Below are 13,981 nucleotides of genomic sequence, written 5' to 3' on the forward strand. Positions count from 1 at the left end.
TGTGAGGCGCCCCCCCCCCCCCCCCCCCCCCCCCCGTCTGCCCTTTTCTGCCTGTGCCTGGACCTGCCAGTGTCCGCCTCCGCACGCAGTAACCACCTGTTGCCACCAGGAGGCACCATACGCCACCCTCAGCCTTCTGCTGGTGCAGACCAGCCTCCCTCTTCCACTTTGGGCTCAGCCTAGCTACTGTCCTGGGTGCCAGTCATCTTGGCACTACTTCTTAGTGGTCGTTGCTGAGTGAAGTGAGAGGAGTTGCCTGGCAATCCCAGAGGAGGACTAGCCCCAGGAGCCCACACCAAACCTCTTGAACTTCTTGGTTCTATCCCCATCAGATTCCAGGGTTCAGCCTTGTTCTTGGGGCTGGAGCAAAGCAGGGCTCCTGGCCACTCCGGGGAAGCTCTGGATTGTGGCCTAAGGCTATGCCTGTTACTCTGACAGGGTCCGGGAGCATCCCACCCTCGAAGGCTGAGTCTTAGGCTCTCTGGAGGCTGATCCCACCATTTTCAGAGAATGGCTTTTAGGATGTCCCGGCCTTATGGTAGGACAATGCTGTGGCATCCAGAAGATGCCATTTCCCTCATCCTTGTTCACAAGGGAGCCACCCCACTCCTCCCCCTTAGTAGCACAGCCAGGAAGCGGGTGGGCCTGCGGGAAGGCTGAGGATCAAGCTAGGAACCGGAGATGCCTCACCTTGCTAGACATCCCTGGTGACCTCTCAAGCTAGCTGTGGTTTTCTCCCCTTTTTTGGCTCCCATTGTAGATCTGAATACTGAACAGAAAAGTCTTGTCCCCATTGCCCTTCCCCTAAGTTGGCTGCCTGGGGTTAGCTAGGGCCAACAGACTAGGCAAGAAGTCAGGCCAATGAAGCCTGAGGAGAAGATAAGCCTATGGGCGGCCAGGGTCTAGTACCGCTGAGTAGCTGAAGGCCCAGCCTGCCACTCCCTGGACCCACCCCACCAGCTGGGGCACAGTCCAGGTCTACTGCCCTTCGGACCCCACTGTGATCAGTATTGATGGCAGTGGGCTAATCATTAACGCTACCAGGGCTGGGCCAACGGCTCAAAAGGCTCAGCCCAGGGTGGCCCCACTTCCTCCTTGTGCCCTGAAGGCCAGCTAGGTCTGAGGTAAGAGCTCCCAGACTGTCCTCCCTCAAGGCTGCTGAAGGCTCCCAAGTCCAAGCCTTCCTGCAGAGCCATCAGCCCTTTCCAGGAGAAAAGAAAGGTGGGCATGGGGACCTTGGGGGAGCCAGTTGCTGTTCTGTGCCTCAGTTTCCACCTTTGAGTGAAATGGCTGCAGCATCTATGCCTAGAGCTTCCCAGCACTGTGGAGACTGGATTCCTAAGAACTATGTCTTCTGAAAGTGTGGGTACCTCGTACAAGGAGGCTGGGCTTGCCTGGACCCTGTTGGGGCTCCTGGGCTCTGGGGAGATGCTTGATCATCCACTCTGCCATCTTCCTTTGCAGGCCTGTCCTCCCAGGGAGGGAAGCATCCTCTGCTCTGGGCCTTTTAAAACCACTGACAAAATGGGGCAAGGCCCGAGCCCCCTCTAGAAGCTTCCCTTTCTTTCCTGAAGGCTGAGTCCCAGTAGGACTGAAGCCTCTTGGGCCGGAATCTGTGGAAGGGATGGGAATGCAGATTTGTTCCTGGACGCCTGGGTCAGCGCCTTGTCACAGCAGGGGCGGAATGGGTGGAAGGGTAGGCAGCTTTCCACCAGAATAGACCAGTGTGCAAGATGGCCTCCCAAGCCCTGGTTTGCACAGGTGGAGAGGGTAGTGCTTCAGAGGGGTTAAGCTACTTGTTTGAGTTCACACAGGCCCTTGCTGGCTCACCCTGTTGAGGTACTGAATTCTAGGTACCGGCTGCCCATGGCCCTGCTCTTAGTACTTACCAAATTTGTTTCGATACCAGCACCCACTCTCTCTTATTTTTTCTGATGATTAAACTCACAGCCCCAAGCCAAGCATTCTGCCACTGAGTGTCACCCTGGGGTCCCTGTCCTCCCCCACCTCTTCCCTTTGCCTCTTTTGTCTCCTGTCCTCATCTTTTCATGTCAGCTCCTTGGCCTCACTTTCTGTTTTTTAATTTCTCCTGTTCCTTCAGTCTTGTCTCTAGCTTCCTGGATAGGGCCACCCTAGGGAAAGTGGCCCTAGAAATGCTTGGAGATTACTTCTCAGTTGTCCCTCTGCCCCGCGGCTGTGGCCAGGCGGGTGGGCAGAAGCTCTAACTAGGCCCCAGCTCCATTTAGGAGAGAAATGAGGAAGCAAGAGAACCTGGGGCAGAGGGCATGGGCGTCAGTGGGCTGTAGGAGAGTTGTAGGCCAGGCCACACCCCGGCTGATGAGGCTCAGGGGTTGAGCCTGGACTTCGCCCAGGAAGAAGGTTGGCGCCCTATGGGTGCCAGGTGTGGGCCTTGGATGAATGATAAGAAGCCTCAATAAAAAGAGTGTGGACCTGGAGCCAAGGGGGCCTAGGGGCATGGGTCAGCTGTGGGGCTCTTCTGAGGATCCTGCCAGAGAGGAGGTGCCTGCAAGTGTGCCCTGACCCCAGTGGCTCCTACCCCCTGTAACAGCAACTCCATGTGGAAGTGCCCACTGGTTCCAGTGGGGCTGCTGTTATCCGGGGTGGAGGCTGGTACCTGCGGAAGAAGAGAAGCCACCGCCGCCCGGCACACCAGCAGGGACTTCCCTGGGAGTCCTCAGGCCTGGGAGAGCAAAGGTGGTGCTGGGCTGTCAGCAGGCTGCCTCGATGGAGTGCACAGGGCTCTGACCTATGAATTGACAGCCAGTGCTCTGGCCTCTCCTCTGGCTGCCAATTCCATAGGTCACAGGTATGTTCGCCTCAATGCCAGCCATAAGGACGTGAAGGAGCAGGGCGGGGGAGGGGGCTGTCGGGGTCAAGGCCCAGACTCCTTCCGTGCCACTCCCACTTTTGCAACCCTGCCTGACTGTCCTATGACAGTCTGTTGCGTGGCTATGAGTTCTGCATGCTGTTTCCTTCCCAGCTTCTTCGCCAGGTTCTTTTTGCGTTTCTGGTAGGAACTTGCTATGTATACCAGGCTGGCCTTGAACCTGCTTCTGCCTGCAGAGTGCCAGAATCATAGGTATGTAGGCCTGTGCCACTGTGCGTGGCACCAGGCACACTCTGTTGATCTCTTTCCAGGCTCAGCCCAAGCATTTGCTACCTTGTTCCTGAGGTGCAATGGGTGGTGCCTCTTAGCCAGGAAGAAACTTCTCTCTTTGTTCAGAGACAAGGTCTTAAGTAGCCCAGGCTGGCCTCATGCTTTCTGTGTAATGTGCAGTGATCAGGAACTTTTGATCCTGCCTAAGCCTCCTAAATGCTAAGAACACATCCATGTACCATGCCTGCTTGTGCATGCTGCTGAGGCTTGAACCCTACGCACGCTAGGCAGGAACTCTGCCAAGTGAACTACATCCCCAGCCTTGGTAGGATTCCACTTAAAGTGATTGCTTCCAAGTGCCAGCTGGGCTTCCAACTCGCTCCCCAGGTTGCCCCTAAGCAATGTCTTTACTGAGTCCCATTGCCAATTTGTGCTTATGTGTCCATCCACTTATCACCTGTGAACTCAGCCTCAAGCACAGATACATACCAATGAAGTTTTGCCAAACACCCCAAGAGTTCATTTTGCACTGCCAGAGGCAGGGACTCTAAGGTTGGGGCTGAGCTCACTCCACTTGCTCCTTTCTCTTGCAAGTTTCACTTCTGTGAAGCGCTCAGGAAGCAGGCTCCCTGCAACCAGCTGAGGCTCGTGAAGGCGAAGCACAGAGAGGGGAGGACCACACCCGCTCCAGGTCCCGACCTGAGTCAGCCCCACTTCAGCCCTTTTTTAATTTAGTTTTGTGTTTTGAGACAGGGTCTCAAGTATGTAGCTCTGGCTGGCTGGAACTCCCTGTGTAAACAAGGCTGGCCTCCTGAGAGCTGGGATTACAGGTGTGCCTTACCGTACCTGTAAACTGTTTTGCTGTTGGTTGGTTGGGGTTTTGTTTTGTTTTTTGGTGTTTTTTTTCCCCAAAATAACAGCTTTCCTGTGTAACAGAGCCCTGATTGTCCTGGACTTTTTGCAGAGCAGGCTGGCCTCGAATTTACAGGGATTCCCCCCGCCTTTGCCTCTCCAAATTCTGGGATTAAAGATGAATACCATCACACTCAACTGTAAACCATTTTCTTAAACAATGGGGCTTGGGGAAATTTCTATTTGAAAAACTGGCTCCTGCTGCTACAAAATCTTACTATTTTTGTTTTTAAATTTTTCTTGATGGTCTTGTGTTTTCTAATATTTTCTTGATAATCTCAAATTGTTATTCGTTTTGTCTGTTTTGTTTTGTTTTGTTTTTTCTTCTCATGGCAGGGTTTGTGTAGCCCTGGCTTATTCTAGAACTCAGTCTATTGCCCGGGCTGGCCTTGAACTCACAGAGATCCACCAGCTTCTACCTCCCAAGCGCTGGAATTAAAGGTGTGTGCCACCACTGCCCTTTGCCATCTTTTAAAATGATTTGTGGGGCCAGCAAGATGGCTTGGCAGGAAAAGGCACTTGCTGCCAAGCCCAAAGACCTGAGTGTGGTGTGGCAGTGGCGGCACACACCTTTAGTTCCAGCGCTTGGGAGACAGACGGGCAGATCTCTGTGTATTCAAAGCGAGCCTGGTCTGCAGAGTGAGTTCCAGGATAGCCGTGGCTACACAGAGAAACTCTGTCTCCAAAAGCAAACAAAAGGAAGACCTGAATTTGATCCCTGATACCCACACAGTTATCCTGACTTCCACATACATGATACACAGAGTAAATAAGATAAAGAAGATTTGTGTGTGTGCGCGCTTGCACATTCACAAGACACATTCATGCACATGCCCGTGGAAGAGAATGTCAGATACTCTCAAACTGGCGAAACACGATTGTGAGCTGATTAACAAGGCTGCTTCCAGCCAGGTGTTGATAGCATGCACTTTTAATCCCATCACTGAGGGAGGCGGATCTTTGTGAGTTCAAGGCCAGCCCGTTTACAGAGTGAGTTTCAGGACCGTCAAGGAGACCCTGCCTGGAAAAACAAGCAAAGGTGCTTCCTTGAAGAGCAGCAAAGCAAATGCTCTTAAACACTGAGCCAATTCTCCAGTCCTCCTTTTTTGTATATGTTTTTGAGACAGGGTCTCTCTGATATTCCAGGCTTCCTTGGAACTCGAAGACACCCTTTTGCCTCTGCCTGAGTGCTGGGATATCCAGTGTGGACCAGCACCTGGCCAGCTGAAAAAAAAAAAAAAAAAAAGAAACAAAAATTCCAAAATTGGAAACAGACCGGGAATAAAGTCAAGTTGCTTAACAACATGAACCAGTCACCGAGTGATTCCCTCTTTGTGTGCCAAGCACTCACACACCTTACCAGGGTCCGGCTACCTGGTGAGGACACGCGTGAGTCTGTGTGTCAGGAATGAAGAGGCAGGCTCCGCTCCAGGAAGATGACCATTGGGCAAAGAGACGCAGGATCTCTGAGGACGCAGGTCCCAGCTTTACCCCTCATGCGTCCTGCACCTAAGCTGCTTTGAGCCCTGGGGTTCCCCTCCACCAGAGCTCAATGGCAGTTGGGGAGCTTCCCTGGACCCTGCAGGATCTGCCTCTCCCAGCTCCCATATCTGAATGCTTATCTTATCCTTGCCTGGTCTCAGGCTCTAGCGAACAAAGTCCTCAGCTTACTCATCTTGTGGGGCCGGCTCCACACCTTCTCCGTGGTCGATGCTTGGAGACAGATGCCCTGGCTGAACAGATGGGCACTGCAGTCTGACGCTCTTGGGACCATCCCTTGCTCCATCCCGGGTGCTGGCTTAGGATGAAAGGGGGTGGCAGGAGGGCCCTGGCTAGGGTTTCCTCCATCTGTCTCTACCAAGCTCATAAAAGCCTTTAATGGTTCAGGGAAGTGTTGTCTGACTCAGAGCACACCCAGCTCCCTCCGGTCTGGTGTCTTGACCCCTGTTGACTTGTGACCTTTCCCCTTCAGGCCCTGGACCTATGAACACCTTTCTTTGCTGGCTCCCTCCCATTTCTCTCGGGTTCCTCATTGCTTCTGGGACGCCTGCCCGAGCCTCTGGAAACGTGCCTGAATCACTTGCCCCACATGCTTCCCAACAGCAGGTAGCCTGTTGGTGACTGTCATACCCTATCACCAGCACCTATTTCCTTTACAACCTGTGGACCCTTGAGTGGGACCCTCCTTGCAGCCTCAGACACTGACACGCTTGTGTGTTTAGAGAGGTCCCTAGGGAGGGACACTATGAGGAAGGGTTGTCATACTGCCGGGGACAGGAGATCCTTGGATACCATTGTTTGTCTTCCCCACCACTGTCATCGTTGACATGTAGAACCAAGCTTTCTGGGAACATGTGTAAATAACTCACATTCCCACAGTAAAGAACGGGCAAGTAGGGAAAGGATTCGGAGGGGAAGAACGTGACCAAGAAATATTCCTGTGAGATGAATTTGAGTTCAGCTTTTGCTGACACTGTCCAGGAGCACAAACAGAGAAAGGGGAGAAAGCCACTAGGGAGGAGCACCTTGCCCTTCTGTGAGGCTTACTACCTGAAATCACCACCAGAGGGCGCCCGAGACACAGCTACAAGCCCAGCACAACATCTCCCCAGGGTCCCTCTTGGCTCCTCTGAGTCCCCAGCCACAATTTTGTTCCCATAATGGGTCGCCACTGTTTATATACAGGGAGTGGCAATGGCTGGGTCTGGCCAAGTTCCCTAGTCTTTCACTGCTGACAGTATTCCCTTACATGAATAAAAAACTTTTTTTTTTTTTCCATTTTAAGTATAAATGAACCTGGCACCTCTCCTCCTTAGGGCTTGGAGCAATGGGGCCCCAGAATTCAGTCTCCATGGTGGGGGGAGGGGATACCTGGGTTCAGGCCACTTTTTTCTTTCTTTCTTTCCTTTCCTTGACAATTGTGAAACCTTCCGAAATGTCGAAATGTCGCAAGAGCAGAACAATCAACACCCACAGACCCTTTATTTGGATTCACGGACAGCTGGCATTCTAGGGTAACATCTGCTTCCCCTCTCTTGCTCTCTCTCTTACACACATGTTTTTCCTGAACAACTGGAGACCAGCATACAGGCCATGACCCTTCTCCATGAAATCTTTCAACATGTATCTCCTAAGGAAAAAAAATACCCTTACACAACCAAGTTGCCAAATGTAGGTCTGCCCACTGATGCAACCCTGTTCTTCAAGTCACAGTCTGGGAGAGCCCTGGGCAGGCGGGGGCCCTGCTTGGGTTTTCTCCTCAGTGCTCCTATGTACTTTAATCTAGAACCACAAGGTTTTTGGTTCTTCAATACTCTGGTGCCTTTTTTGTTTATTTGTTTGTCTGGTTGTTTTTTTGTTTGAGACAGGGTTTCTCCCATATAGCCCTGGCTGTCCTGGAACTCTCTGTAGACCAGGCTGGCCTCCAATTCACAGAGACTCGCCTGTCTCTACTGGTAGTGAAAGTGTGTGCCACTACTGCCTGGCTAATTTTTTATTTTATTTTATTTTTCTTTTTAAATGTTGTGGGGATAGAAACCAGAATGTTTCTTCTTACGAACAATCTATTTCCAAGTCCGTCTCTTTGCAGGCAAAGCTGTTTCTTTGCCACTGTGGAAACCATGTGACCACTGCATTGCCTGGTCTGTTGGCTGCTGGGTGACCCTCTCTGCTCCTCAAAACTCCACCCTTCTTTCTAGGCTGTCTCCATCTTCAAATCAACAAGAAAAAGTACTCCTATTAATTTTCCCATATTAGGGATTGAACCTGAGGCTCCTGCATATCAGATGAGCAGTCAGGCCACTTTCTACCTTTTATTTACTGACTTTTAATTTTACAAATATTTTATATGTTTGGGTTTTGCTTGTATGTCTGTATATCAGGCATGTGTAGAGCTCTAGGAGGCAAGAGGGGGTGCCAGATACCCTGGGAAATGGAGTTACAGATGTTCTTAGTTGCCATGTGGGCACAGGGAATAGAATTCAGCTCCTCTGCAAGAATAAATTAGTGCTCTTAACCGGCTCTCCAGACGTTATGTTTAGTTTTTATTCACTAGCTACTATTACTTTGTGTGTGTGTATGCTCACAGGAGTGTGAGTGACTCATATGACTGACAGAACACAGCTTTCTTTTTTCTTTTTTTAAATATTTATTACTACATAGACCGTGTTCTGCCTGCACGCAAGAAGGAGGCACCAGATCTCCTTATAGATGGTTGTGAGCCATGTGGGCACTGGGAATTAAACCCAGGACCTCTGGAAGAGCAGCCAGTGCTCTGAGCCATCTCTATTTATTTTTATTTTATATACATTGGTGGTTTTGCCTGCATGTGTGTCTGCCTGTGTGAGGGTGTGATCCTCTGGGACCAGGATTACATTGTGCCTTCCATGTGGGTGCTGGAAACTGAACCCAGGTCCGCTGGAAGAGCACCAGCGCTCTTAACTGCCGAGCCATCTCTCCAGCCCCCAGAGGACAGCTTTCAAGAGTCAGTTCTCTGGGATCTGGGCTTGAACTTAAGACCTCAGGTTTGTACAGTAAATGCCTGTACCCACTGAGCCAGTCAGCCTTTCATTTTGAGACAGGCTGCCTAGGCTGGCTGGCCTTGAATTTGTAATCTGCCTCAGCCTGCCAGGTAGCTGGGCTCCCAGTCCTGAGCCACTGGTCCCAGATACGCAGTGACTCATTCTTTGCTTTGACCCTCTGACTTCCTTTTCTCTAACTATCCAGGCTGGGGAAATCTGTGGAAGTTCATGGGAGCCACACGTGGTAACTCCTATCTGTAATGCCAGCACCCTGAGGGTCTAGCCAGAGAGATGCAGGGCAAGCTTGGGCCACCTTGCAAGACTATGTTAGAAGACTTCAAAAACAGTTGGGTGTGGTGACACATACTTGTAATTCCAAAATTTGGGAGACAGGAGAGTCACTGTGAATTCTAGGCTAGTTTAGCTAGCCTAGCCTAGAAAGAGTTCTTCTTTCAAAAAGAAAAAAATATGACACATGCCTTCTGTAATCCCTGGACTTGGGAGGCAGAGGCAGGCAGATCTGTGAATTCAAAACCAGCCTGGTCTCCTTCGTGTGTTTCAGGCCAGCCAGGGCTACATAGTGAGACACAGTCACAAGATAAAATAAACCCATTAAATAAACAGAGAGCTAATGGAAGTCAGCAGCCTGCAGGGAAAGTGTCCTTGTGTAAAGGAAGGTGTGCCTGGGAACACAGTTTGTCAGGAAGAATCAACAAAATGCTTTGTCCTAGGGTGGGGTGTGCAGTCCAAGGCTGCAGATCTTGGAGACCTTTTGCAATTCTACCTGCCACAATGATCAAAAGGGCAAGAAAGCGTCTCTAGGGCTGGTTGTGAATGGAGGAGTCTGGACACAGGAGAAATAAACAGGAGACCTCGGCCTGACCTCAGGTCTGTGGGTCCTACCACACCCGTCTCCTTGGGATGTCCCAACGTGTCCTAGGAGAGAGCATGGAGCTGGGCACACATGGCCTTGGTGGAAGGATGTGGTCTCCTCCCTTTCAGAGGCCACCATTGCCTGTACTTCAGAGCAGGGTGAAGGAAGGAAGGTTCAGAGGAAGGTTCTGGGGTCCACTGGGACAGTAAACCAGCTGTCAGTGGCAGGCGTCTGGCCAACTGCAAGGACGCCTCAAGAGCCAGCTCACACCTCCTGCAGGAAGACAAGCTGAAGGGATAGAAGAAAGGGTGTTAAGTCCATGGAGGAGCCGCACAGGCTTGTACACGGTCTGTCCCCTGCAGAGGCCTGGGTGTGAGATACTGGGCCACGGGGTCCAGTTGTGGGACCTGGGACTTTCTGTGACACATGGCTGGGAACACAGTTACTCTCTAGTCCCCAGACTGTAAGCCACACAAGGAAACTCAGTGCAACCTTTGGCCACAGAGGACACAGAATGGAGAAGCCTTGATGGAGAAGCAGGAGGGCAGACAGTCACTTCTTTGTGAGACCCTCAAGACACAGGCCATTCAAAGTGCCTGCAGGGGACATGAGGAAGTCAATGGTCAGGTTCACAGATGACTAAGCAACTTGGAGCCAAGCTGGGAAGCCAACTTTGCATTTCATTTGTGTATTTTTCTTTCTGAGACAGAATCTTGCTGCGTAGTTCAGGCCAGCCTCAAATTAATACTCTTCCTGCCTTAGCTTCCTGTAGGCTGGGACCATAGTGTGGACCATCACAGCCCCTATAGCCTCCATCTCATCATGTAAATTAAGAGGATCCCCAGGATCCTGTTCCTGCTCTACTGTAGAAGGTAGAATGTTCCTGTTTCAAATAATCAAGGCCTTCCTGCGAGTCCTGCGGGCCGTGTCCCCTGGGTAATACTGCACCCTGCACCTGCTCAGCTGTGCTCCCGTTTCAGCCTAATATTTGGAACCAGTAGCAGACATCTTCTTTAGCCTGGCAGTTAAGTAAACTGGGTTTAGGTTGACATCATTGTTCCTTTTTTTTTTTTTTTTTTTTTTTGGTTTTTCAAAACAGGGTTTCCCTGTGATACCTTGGATGTTCTGGACTGGCTTTGTAGACCAGGCTGGCTTTGAACTCAGAGAGTTCCAACTGTCTCTTCCTCTTTGAGTGCAGGCATGCACCATGCGGCCTGCTGACCCTGAATTTCTGATCCACCTGCCTCCACCTCCCAAGTCCATCATCATGCCTGGTTTATACTGTGCTGAGGTACATGGAACAGTGCTTCATGAGGCCGGCACTCCACTAACAGAGCTGCCCGCAGCCTGAGCAATGGCTTGACTAAAAGGGTTCAGAGTGGAGTAGCCCTCGGCTCTGCAAAGCGCTGTGTGGCTGGCTGCACGTGCACATTGCCCAGTGCAGACACCAGCTGGCACGGGGCGTGCCTCACGTGCAAGGTCAGCGGCGCAGGGCGTTGGTGAGGCCCAGGGAAGAGTCCCCCCAGCCAGCACTTTCCGAAGAGCCTCTAAACCCCTCTGCTTTTCCACCTGCGCCGCCTCGCAGGTGGGATGGGTGTACGGAGTGCAGATTCCAAAGCTCTGATTTCTCCTCAGGGCCTGTGTCTCTTCAGGCAAGTCACCTGACCCTCCGGGTCCTCAGACTTTTTCCTTACTAGTATTTGAGAGCAGCCAAGATCCCAGCCAGCACTGGAAAAGCCATCATGTGGAGGAAGAACAGACCCCACCCACCCTTTTTTTTTTGATAGAGACCAGCCTCACTGTGTGATTCTGGCTGGCCTCCAACACTGCATAGACCGGGCTGGCTTCCAACTTATAGAAATCCACCTGCCTCTGCCTGGGATTAAAGGTAGGTGCAACCTCACCAGGATCCGTGGTTTTAAATGTTTAGGGTGCACACAAGCCCTTTGTGAGAGGCCAGAGGAGAATGTCAGGTGTCCTACTCTCCATCTTATTCCCTTGAGGCAGGGTCTTCTCACTGAACTTGGAGCTAGGCTCAGTAGTCCCAGGGATCACCTGTCTTTCCTATCACAGCACTGTTTTTTGTTTTTTTAAATATGGGTGCTGCGGATTTGAACTTAGAGCCTCATATTTGTATAGCAAGTACTCTTAGTTACTAAGCCATTTCTCCAGTCTTGTTTACTTTTTAATAGAACTGGTCCTCTGCCAAATCTACTCAACTGAGGGAGCAAAAGTCCGTGCTTATGAACAGACTTCCTAAGTGGAAAGAATGAGCCACTGTTCAGCCAGGGAGAAACCTATGTTTTGGGCTTTTCCCATTCCAATTCTTTTGCCATATTTGGAGAAAAGTTTGCCCACTTTTTAATTTTTTGTCTTTAGGAAGCCTGATATGATGTACACCTTTAATCTCAGCACTCAGGAAGCAAGCAGAGATAGGCTGATGTCTGAGTTGGGGCCAAACAACTACATAATGAGCATCAGTCCAGCCAGGACTACATAGTGAGACTATGTCTCAAAAAAGGTGGGATGGTTGGCTAGGAAGAGATGGCTCAGCAGTTGAGGACTGGCTACTCCTCAAGAGAACCTGGGTTTGAGTCCCAGCATCCACATGATTGTTCACCAGTGGCTTCAACTCCAGTTCCAGGGCATTGGATGCTCACTCCTGTCCTCCAGTGGCAGTAGCTATGCATATATTGTGCAGACACCTATACAATACACACACGCACAACTGTTTTTTTGAGACGGGGTTTCTTTGGCTGTCCTGGAACTCGCTTTGTAGACCAGGCTGGCCTCAAACTTAGACCTGCCTACCTCTGCCTCCTGAGTGCTGGGATTCAAGGCAAGTGCCACCAGGCCCAACCCACAAATAATTTCTTAGCTCAGGGCAATGGTGACCAAAGAGGCAAGGAAGTGGGAGATGGTTGCTGAGGACGATCAGCAACAATTTCCTTGAGGCAGAGTTCTTCTCACTGAACTTGGAGCTAGGCTCAGTAGCCAGTGAGTCCCAGGGACGCACGTATCTTTCCTATCACAGCACTGGGGGTTTTTATACGGGTGCTGACGATTGTTCCCAGGATGCTCATGGTGGAAAGATGGGGTAATGCCTGTCCTTCTAGTTTATATCGGTGTGTGTGTGTGTGTGTGTGTAAATCTGGCAGTGAGCAGAGTTTGTGAGGTAAGGAAAATATCTGAATCTTGCCCATCTGTCCTGGACCCAGGCAGACAGCGGAAGAGCAAACAGTAGAGAAACCGAACGTGCAGTTTGCTTGTTCACTTTCTACACAGAAAGAGCCTAAAAACCAGGAGTTTCACAATCTGGGACATTACAGGATAGGAAAGCACCCAGGACGTGGGGAAGTAGGGAGTTAATTTCTGGGCCCCCTGAGCCTTAGTGAGGGAGGGAAAGAGAAAAGGGTAGGGAACCCTTCTAGCCGCTCAGTTCCTTGGACAAAGTCGAGTGAACACACACAAAGTCTCGTTTCATTTATAAATAACCCAGGAACATTTTGTTTTCAGCTCTCTGGGGCTGGGTTTTCTCAGTTCACAGGGCTCTGGGGAGACATGGAAAGTACAGCTGGTTGGTGTGAGTGCTGCTGGGGACAGCTCTGTGTAGCCATTCAGATGTCTCAACAACCACCTCATTTAGGGTCCTCTGCCTCCGGCTCTTCTCTGAACTAGCCCTGAAATTACATCTCCGGGGTGGACCCCTTCATCTAGGCTGTGTAGGAAAGCAAAAACCATTCAGCTTCTAAGGCTGGCTGAGGAAGTCTGCGCTGGGCTTGCCTGAGGCGCCGGGTCACGTCACAGCTGAGGCTGGCAAGCCCCTGTCCAAGGGCGTCTTTCTGAAAAAGGGCCCATGGCTTCTGTTTTATCCTGATGGATGAAAAGAATGCTAACAACATGAAGATTGGTGAGGTGGCTCAAAGCTCAGCCCCCAGGACACTCATGGTAATGGTAAGAGAGCTCTTAAAAGTTTTCTGACTTGTACCATGGCACACACACCCCGCCATGGCACATTCATAACACCACACCCACCCTATAAAAAAAGAAAATCCTCAAGATCAAAGGAGGAAGTCAGGGTCCGGGCCTGGGAGCAGGTTGGAATTTGCTCTGGCAATTGCTCTGGTAATGATGTCCAAAATGGATGAGCAAACCCACCTTCCTGTCTCTGGATCCCATCTGACTTAGACCCGCCCCACTACGTCCATTTTTCTGTCTTCCGTTGGGCTCCCTTTGTTTTCCCCTCCCAGCCTGATGTCTTCCCTGACACAGGTGTCTAGACCCAGGCTTCCAAATCTCTCAAAGCTATCAAGTTGGATCCAAGTCGTTCAGGTTCCCAAGGCTTCTTGTTTGTTCAAGTGGTGCTGGGAATGGGCCCCAGTGGCAAGTGCTCTGTGAGTCTATGAGTCTAGCAGCAGCAGTAAATATTTTGTCTTTTTTTTTTTTTTTTTTTTAAGATAGCATCTGTTGTCCAGGCCAGCCTCATATCGGTGGGTTCAAGTGATCCTCCAACCTTTCCAAACAGCTGAGACCATAGGTGTGTTAACCAATACCACC

General features: G+C 50.8%; 1 long non-coding RNA gene across 1 annotated transcript; it reads left to right on the forward strand.

Moving 5' to 3' along the window:
* The first annotated feature begins 26 nt into the window (after positions 1-26).
* Positions 27-8,058, forward strand: LOC132654637 (uncharacterized). The gene is made up of 2 exons (XR_009592295.1): positions 27-1,221; positions 5,177-8,058. It is a non-coding gene; the product is annotated as an uncharacterized LOC132654637 (long non-coding RNA).
* The last annotated feature ends 5,923 nt before the right edge of the window (positions 8,059-13,981 follow it).

Source organism: Meriones unguiculatus, chromosome 1 (genome assembly GCF_030254825.1).
Source record: "Meriones unguiculatus strain TT.TT164.6M chromosome 1, Bangor_MerUng_6.1, whole genome shotgun sequence".
NCBI lineage: Eukaryota > Metazoa > Chordata > Mammalia > Rodentia > Muridae > Meriones > Meriones unguiculatus.